Source organism: Perognathus longimembris, chromosome 28 (genome assembly GCF_023159225.1).
Source record: "Perognathus longimembris pacificus isolate PPM17 chromosome 28, ASM2315922v1, whole genome shotgun sequence".
Lineage (NCBI taxonomy): Eukaryota > Metazoa > Chordata > Mammalia > Rodentia > Heteromyidae > Perognathus > Perognathus longimembris.
Window position 1 is genome coordinate 78,527,140 of NC_063188.1, and position 9,453 is coordinate 78,536,592.

Below are 9,453 nucleotides of genomic sequence, written 5' to 3' on the forward strand. Positions count from 1 at the left end.
TAGATACTGCAGAGTAGTTCAGTGTTTTAATGTATGCTTATTAGCCCATAAAAGGCCCTGGGTTCAATCCTAGCAGAAAGGAAAAAAAATTCAATGTAACAGCAAATAAAACCAACATGTAAAATTTATTTGACCCTATATGTAACAAAAAATAAAACATGAAAAATAAATCTCAACTCAGGCAAAAGCAGAACCTTTTGAGGAAGAAGGAACCAGGAATCAAGGGTCATCCATGCAGAGGCCTGTGTGATGGGATCAGGAGGTTTCAAATTTGCACAGGAGAATGGTTTCTAGCTTACAGAATCTTTGATGACCTACAGCTAACTATGCAGCAGGCAGCCCATTCAGTACAGTGAGTAGACTCTGGATGCTTTGGGGGTTCATGGAGAATGCTCAACAGAGAGCCACAGCTCAGCTCCCTCGCTGTATTTGCTCTCTGGAGAAGCTGGATTTAGAAGAAAATGGTCAGGGAGGAAAGCTCACCTGAGGAGGACTAGGAGTAGAGATTAAGTCCAGGCTATAAAACCCATTGGAGGAAGAGGAGTTCAGTGCAGAAATACCCAATGTGTGTGTGGTGGTGGTGGTGGGGGAATCCAGGTCATCTAAAGAAGGAGGAAAAAGTCTTAGCCTGGGAAAGAAATGTGCCAAGGGAGGAGGTTAAGGAAGAGCTCCTGTGGATGGCAAGATCATGTTGGGAGGCTGGGGACTAGACCTCAGATGCAGATCCAGATGCTTCAAACCCAGATGCAGAAGGGATGCAGCAGAGAACTGACTCTCGGTAATTTGTGCTGGCTAGGGAGGCATGGTATTGCTTGATAACTCTCAATTACAGATCCTGGTGTTCTTTCCTGGCTACCAAAGCCAGGTTGGGCTTAGCTAATTGGGGAAGTTTGGGCTTGGGGGTGATTTAGACTTGGGTTGTGGGAGATCAGGCCTGGGGGTGAGACATGGCTGTTTAGAGCAAGATCTGGTGGTGTGGCCTATATATGGGATGGAAGGGCTGTGTGCTTTACCTGGCAGTGGAGGATAGGTCCTTCCATGGTTGAATGACTGCCTCATGTAGGACTTGGTGATTTGTCCTAACTGTACAGGAGTGCCTGTTGGGGTGGTACAGCAATACACAGCAGGACCTAGCATGGATGCAAAACACTTTTAAAGAAGAAAGCGATAGGTGAACACATTGCTATGGGGAAGTGCTGCGGCTACAAAAATCAGCACTGGTAAGGATAAATGTCCTGGCAGCTGTGGTTGTGCTGCTGAGATACAAGCCTGCCAGGAAGTGATGTCGCAGTATCCAGGGGCAGTTAATGTGGTCTGAGGAGCCTCCGGACTGCCCGTTTAGTACGACGGCGGTGGCGGCTAGCACGGTGGCCCCCAGGTGAATCGGAGTGTGGCAACTCAGCCAGGTTGTGGCGGCGCCGGCGACGACGATGGCGGCGGCGGCGGCGGCAGCGGACAACAGCATGGTGGGATCCAGATGCACTGCCTCTGACATCATGGCTTGGCAAATTGGCCCGGTTGCTGAGATCGGCCCCTGCATGGGTAGTATCGCTGTGGTACTGGCTATCAGGATGGGACCCAGATGCACTGCTCCCAAGGATGCCGACAGGCAACTCAGCCCCATTGCTGAGATTTGGGCCTGCCTGAATAGTATGGCCACGGCGGCGGCGACGACGACGACGACGACGGCGGCGACGGCGACGGCGGCTGGGACAGTCATCACCTTGGGACTCAGAAGCATTGCCTCTGAGGGCACAGCCTAACACATCAACCTGATTGTGGAAATCTGGGCCTGCCCTGGTAGTATGGCCAGGGAAGCAATCATGCTCAGACCCAGATGCACTGCCCTTGAGGACATGGCCTGTCAAATCAACCTCCTTATGGAGATCTGGGCCTGTTTCAGTAGTGTGGCCATGACGGCCATCATGGTGGGACCCAGATGCACTGCCCCAGTGGGCATAGCCTGAAAAATCTACCTGGTTGTGGAGATCTGGACCTACCCTGGTAGTATTACTGTGAAGGCCATCACAGTGGGACCCAGATGCAGTGCTCCTGAGGAGGTTGCCTGGCAACTCGGGCCCACTGCAGAGATCTGGGCCTGACTGGGTATTATGGGGCCTGTGGAGGCCAGCACAGTGAGACTCAGATGCATTGCTCATGAGGACATAGCCTGGCAATTCAGCTCCCATGTGGCCTACTTGAGTGGCCTTGTTTAGGACATTAGGGCCTGCCGTAGTAGTGGAGGGGAGGTCAGAACCTCCATGGGTGGGATGGCAGAGGTGGCTGGGATTGGAATGGCTGCTGTAATCAGGGCCTTCCTGCTTAACTGAGCCATTGGATTCTGGGCCAAACCCTGATGCAGTGCCTTGGGGAGTTTGGCTTGACATGTCAGTTAAGTTATGTATATTCTGACCATCTCGGGTGACATGGCTCTGGAAATAAGGGTAGGATCCAGCTGTACTGCCCCAGAGAAAATACTCAGGCACTGTGGTCTGGTAATGTAAATACCAACCTACCCAGGTAGTACCGTAACAGACATTATATGGGAACTCAGATGCACTGCTCAGGAGAACATAGCCTGGTAATACAGCCCATTGCTGGAGATATGGAGCTAGCCACATAGTATGATAAGGCACATTAGGGTAAGGCCCAAAAACATTACTTAGGAAACTATGGCTGCTTGGAGTAGCCTGGTTTGGAAGATTATGATATGCCCTGGTGGTGTCTTGATCAGAGCCTCCCTGGATGGCCTGGCTGTGTAGATCAGAGCTGGATTCTAATGCACTGCTCTGGAGATCAGGGCCTTGTTGACTGGCCTGGTTGGAGAAATCCAGGCCAGCTTGGGTAACATTGTTATAAAAATCAGTGCCTGCCCTGGTGGGGTAGTGGCAATCTTGCTTTCCATGTGTGGCCTGGCCATGACAATGAGGATCAAACTCTGCTGCACTGCTATGGTGACCCATGTCTGCCAACTCAGCCCAGCTGTGGAGATAAGGATCTTCCCGGGTACTATAGCTAAGGACATCAGGGTGGGACCCAGATGCACTGGTGTCAAAAGTGAGGCCTTCTCCAGCTGCCTGGCTGCAAAGATCCTGACCTTGGGTCAAAGGGATCTGATCAGAAACTGCCTGAGAAGAGTCACAGAGGTTGCCTTGATCAGAGCCTGCCTGCACAGTTAGGCTACAGAGATCAGAGCCAGACCTTGATGTGCCCCTTCGGAAACGCCGCACCCGGGGTGGCAAAGGTTCCCAATCACGAACATCTCGGACTGCACGATCTGAGTGAGACTCCGGGTTTTGTCTACTAGCCTGGTTGAAGATATCTGCACCTCTCTGACTGGTGCTGCCCTGATCAGAAACGGCCCAGGTGGAATGACTGTGAAGATCAGTACCTTGAGCAGATATATGGCTTTGCAGACTAGAACTTGACACAGATGCATGCCCAAAGAGAGCATCACCTGGTGTGGCTGTTGGCATGGTGGCCCTAACAAGGACAGGCCCTGGACAGGATACCTGTCTTCCTCTAGCAGCCGCAGGCTGTCTGCTGCTACAGGGTAGAGATGCCAGTGGAGGAGTACAGAAAGGAGGCACCGGAAACCCAGGAAGCAGATGGGGCCTTGGAGGGTTTGCTACCTGTTCACTGTAGGACTGATTCCCACCAAAGTTGTCCTTAGGTTTCTGTGTCTGCCTCCAATTCTGGCTGGGTGACCCAGTGCCCGTTGGGGGACGACCCACCCAGCTTTGGCGGTTCCCTGCAGTCCTCAAATGTCTATGGACTTCGTAGGAGCCCTGGCTTTTCTGACCCTGATTAGAGTGCATTTCCCAACTGCGGTCCCTGGGGGGCGGCACCTCATCTTCAGAAGAAGAACTGAGTGCCGAAGCCATGGTACCTGGTTTGCGGCTTAGGAACCAAGAAGTCCAACAGACAGTCCACACCTGTGAAGAGGGGCTATGACAGTCCCTCGGCTTAACTGAGGTATCTCAGAGTCTATACAGGCAGGTTCTTAGTCACAAACAAACAGTATAGCTGTCAGAGCAACTTTGGTGGAGCCTGTGGACTCCGTCAGCCGTCTGTGTAGCCTGAGATGCCAGGGAGTCTATACCAGCAGGTTCTCAGTCCCAAACCAACAGCAAGAGAGCCCGGACACCTTCAGCCGGAGCCGGAGGCAGAGCCTGTGGAAGGGGTGGTAGGATAAAAAAAAAAAAAAAAGCCTGAATCCCGCCTTCTCTGATTGGCTACATGTATTTCACGTGTTATTTCCAACATTCTTGGATATTGGTAGTGTGCTAATAGGCCCGGATGTTAGGAGAGCGTGTTTCCTAAGTGTGCCCGGATGTTAGGAGAGCATGCTTCCTAAATATGCCCGGATGTTAGGAGAGGCTCGGGCTCCCTCTCTCTCCCTCTCTTCTTTTCTCTGTCCTGTCTTTCTCTTTCGCTCTCCTCCCTCTCCCCTTCTCCTTCCCGCGGCTTGCTTCCCTTCCCACGCAGCTTGCTTCCCTTCCCACGCAGCTTGCTTCCCTTCCCACGCAACTTGCTGCCCTTCCCACGGCTTACGGCCCTTCCCGAGGCTTGCCGCCATTGCCGCCAGCCCCTCCCTCCTACCTCTGTCCGAAGAGTCTGCCCAAGTCAGACCAAATTTTTAGACAGAATCTCTGAACCAAGTCTGCCAAAGTCTTCCAGAAGAATCTGCCAAAGTCTACCGGAGGAATCTGAAGAGTCTGCTGGAGTTTTCCGGAGAACCTCGCAGAGCACGGAGATACGGCCGGTGGCGTGTGACCACGGGGAAGGCTCCCGTGGTCTGACGGGAGTCTCTCAAGGTCTGCTGGGAGTATCCTGCGGTCTAACGGAAGTCTTAGGGCGGGGTCTGCCGATGTCTTCCGAAGTCTGACAGGAGTCTTTGGACGGAATCTGCCGAAGTCTCCGGAAGTCTAACGGGGGTCTTTGCAAGAAGTTGAATAGAATCTGCCGATGTCTTCCGAAGACTGAGGGGAGTAGGCAGAGTTTGGTGGATATCTGCCGAAGTCTGCTGAGGTTTGCCAAAAACTGATGGGGGTCTTTAGGTAGAGTCTGCTAGGCTACTGGAGTCTGCTGAAATATGGAGCCTTTTGATGCCATCTACTTAAGTCTGATAGAGTTCTGGGGAGAAGTGTGACAAAGGGGGCTGGTCCAGCCTTATGGTGCCTGACCAGTTCTGGATGAGTGTAGCAGAATCAATGTTGGGTTCTGACATGCGCCACCCATCTACTTTCTGCCTACCAAAGTCAACAGCGGGCATTTCCCTAGCCTTAACCATAATCCTGAGAGTGTACCAGTAAGGGATTTGGGGGTGCACACTTCTGTATGAACAGTTAAAGCACTCTAGACCTGCTATGTCAGCCTTCAAACATAGATCTCTTGAAAGATACTCTAAGATGGAAACAGGCTGTATCCTCTGCCTCTTCATGAGGCCAAGGGGAAGGGATCAGGAATTCCTCAACCAATTTTGATAAGTCCCCATGAGGTCTAGTAGCTTTTATGGCTGGCAAGAGGTGACACCAGGGATGGAATCCAGAGTGTAGGTTGGGAATCTTCAACATGGGATGTGCTGCCACTCTCCAGTCCCACACACCAAGAAGATGGGAATTCCAAATCATCAGTGAGATACTCCTTTTTCGCACCATCCCAGAAAACCACGCAGACACACAGTCACATACAGAGAAAGAGGTTTATTTTCAGCAGAGGAGCTGACAAGGCTACTTCTCTCACAGGATCAAGAGAAAAAGTGCTTGTCTTTTTAATTTTTATTTTCTGTTGGTTATAGGGCTTGAACTCTAGGCCTGGGTGCTGGTCTCTGAGCTCTTCAATTCAAGGGTAGCACTTTAGCCCTTGAGCCACAGCACCACTTCTGGTTTTCTGATGGTTAATTGGAGATAAGTCTCATGGACTTTCCTTCCCAGGCTTTCTTTGAATAGCTATCCTCAGATCTCAGCCTCCTGAGTAACTAGGATTACAGGCATGAGCCACTGGCACCTAGTTAGCCCTTGTCATTATCTAAGGAGGTTTTTATAATCTAGAGGGGCTAAGGGTGGAATTTCATGCTAGAAGTGAGAGCAGAGGATTCCATTATGGTAGGCTAAGTTTTATGACAGCTGCTCAAATAGTGGATAAGGGGGCCTGATGTTGTCATTCATGGCTGTGACTGACCAAATGGAATGTTACTGCAACTGGAGAGGGAGGGAGCTGGTTATCAGCTGCCTGTACCAGCTGATTGCCCTTTGTCGCCAATCTGGGGAAAGGAGCATGTCTATATACTGCCATGTACTCGAAACTTTTCAGGGTTGTAAGACAATTTTTACTTTTTTAAAAAGTCATTTTTTTATCCAAAGGAAACCATTTTTAAATTTCTTTCCCAAGGATTTTTAAACAAAACTTTTTAACGCAAATAACATTTTTAGCATAATATCACTATTAGACACATTTGTTTGTATCCAAATCTGATGAGCTTTTTGCAGTTTGAATTTAAGACTGTCCTCTTTATTTCCTTTGGCCTGTCTCAAGGCAATTAACTGTGACTCCACTCACAGTTAGGCTGTATGGGCAGAGAAGTTTGCTAGACTTCATCTCACATTACAGCTTTTATTGATAAAGAGTTTTTTCCTTTTAATAAGCAGCACACTTAATAATTAACTCCTTAACACAAGGTTTACATTAGTTACAACTGTAGTTTATCTGAACTAGGGAAGGGAAAGAAAAATGAGGGAGAGTGTAATAAATAAGACAAGAAAGGTACTCACTACCTTATTATGTATCTGTACCCCCTCTGTACATCACCTTGTCAATAAAATTTAATTTATAAAAAAGCAAATAATTTTTAAACCATGACGGTTTTTACATATTACAATGACATTACTGTGAACATGTTTACACACATGTGTACAAAAATTTTAAGGCCCACTTAGGCTTTTGAAAAAAGAAAATGAAAATCAACTATAAGTTTAGAACCACATTGTCAATGCTAGATAAGCAGGCAACACCAAAGAAAATATAAGACAAAACTTAAAGATTTAGCCAACAACAAGCAGAGTTTTACAGAATTTTTATGCTTAAACAAATATTGATCACAAGGACAGAAACCTTTAAAACAATTTTGGTAATGAGACATATTAGCATTTAAATAAACCTATAGACACCTAGAGGAATGAAGGATAATAAGCTTGGTGGAAGAGTGGGGGGTAGTATGAAAAAAATCACGTGGCCTTTTTCTCTTCCTAGGTGGGTGTTACTCTCCAGGACCTGTAGAGAGAATGGGATGAGGAGTTTTTCTAGGGAGCCTACAGCAGCCTTTTACAGGAGTTTTGCCTTGAGGGAGAGATTAGGAATCCAGATTCTGGAGTAGACTCAGGAAAAAGACTGGTATATTTTAGGTATGCTATGTGTCTAACTACTCCCATTATGGGATGCTTGGAGGAGACTGACAGTTTTTTGTTGTTGTTTTGTTTTGTTTTTTGCCTGTCCTGGGCCTTGGACTCAGGGCCTGAACACTATCCCTGGCTTCTTTTTGCTCAAGGCTAGCACTCTGCCACTTGAGCCACAGTGCCACTTCTGGCCATTTTCTATATATGTGGTGCTGAGGAATTGAACCCAGGGCTTCATGTATAGGAGGCAAGCACTCTGGCCACTAGACCATATTCCCAGCCCCAGACTGACAGTTTTTACTTAGAGAATCCAAACTGGCTACAGAGAGGAAGAATGTAGTTAATCTTAGCTAAGAGAGTTTTAAGCCAGGACGGCTAGCCTAGAGAGGGGATTTCTGGAACTCCCTTCTTAAGGGTACAAGCAGAAAGGAAGAGGGGGTGGAGAGGGCTGTATGTAGGTGGTCTTTTCCATTTCCCAAGGGCTTATATTTAAGTCTCATAAAATATTGGGGCCCAGTGTCCCATGAAGGGGCCCCATGGACTCATTGTCCAGTGAATATTGGGGCCAAATTTGATTGCATAAGCATATAATCTTATGAGGTTTGTGGTCATGCAGGAGCTTTAAAGGCTCCAAATTATGGAAAAGACAGCCTAGAGGAGAATCCTGAGGAAGTTTAAATGGGGCCTCTCCCATGGTGAGTGCAAGGAGCTGACACTAAAGCTTCCATGGGTGTCCCCAGAGGAATTCTGGTCAACTGACTGAGGGAGCAACCAGCAAGAGGGGTCGTCACTTGCAGTTTCTGGGTCCCAAATATGCAAGGCAGGCAACAAGAGGGTTCATCACCATGCAATTGTTGGATTCCTGGCCTATTGCCCATAGGTGGCCTTGGCCTCCTGGGCTGGACTGGGAACTTGGCACCATGATTTTACCCTAGTGCTCTGAGCCCTGAACTGTCATTCACCACTGAAGAGGGGTGAATCAGCTGGTCTTCAGTGCAGGAAAGGTGCTCAGTCAGGAGGAATTCACCCTGACAGTTGTCTGGGTGGTCCTGAGCTTGGTACTAGGTCAGCTTGGGTTCTTCAAAAGGAAAGAGAAAAACTCACTGGGGGAGCCTAGACCCAAGTGACGGCACCAAGAAAAGCACCATCCCAGAAAACCACGTGGACACACAGTCACATACAGAGAAAGAGGTTTATTTTCAACAGAGGAGCCGACCTGATGGTACCCTCACTGGATGGAGAGAAAAAGTGCTTGTCTTTATCTAAGGAGCTTTTTATAATCTATAGGAGCTAAGGGTGGGATTTCATGTTGAATGTAAGAGAAAAGGATTCTATTATGGTGGGCTAAGTTTTATGCCAGCTGCCCAAGTAGTAGATAAAGAGGCCTGCTGTAACCGTTTATGGTTATGACTGACCAAATGGAATGTTACTTCAACGGGAGATGGAGGGAGCTGGTTATCAGCTGCCTGCACCAAAAAGGCCCTTTGTCAGCCAGAAAGGAGTATGTCAAGCTAACAACTTCTCCCTGCTTTGTCATCTGAAGTACAGATCCGTGGTAAAGGTGATGTTCTACTTAAAATCATCAGCTATTCTATAGGCTATGCGGGAATCCACTAACATTGTACTTTAACTCATTTGCATGAGTCTCGAGTTTATGCTATCATAAATATGCTGTGGTATACAGGTTTTTAGTTGCTTTAATTTAGTTAATTTTAAGTAGTTGTACGGGGTGTCAATATAACATGTCAGTTTTTGAGCTCAGTGCAACTTGATTAATATCATTCCTTCCATCCTCCCCATCTATCCTAACATCATCCATCCCTTCAAGTTACTTAATTCCATTTTTACATATGTAAGTTGAATATCATGCTGTATTTTTTCAGTCTTCCTGTCACCGTTCATCTGCCTCCATATTTCCATAACTTGGCTATGGTCAATAGTGAAAAGGGGTTTGCAACCATCTTTGTTGTATTCTGAACAAGCTAACTATTTGGACACATTTTTAATAATTTATTACAATCGGTCATTTATGTGATTCAAAACAGAAAAGCAAATACAA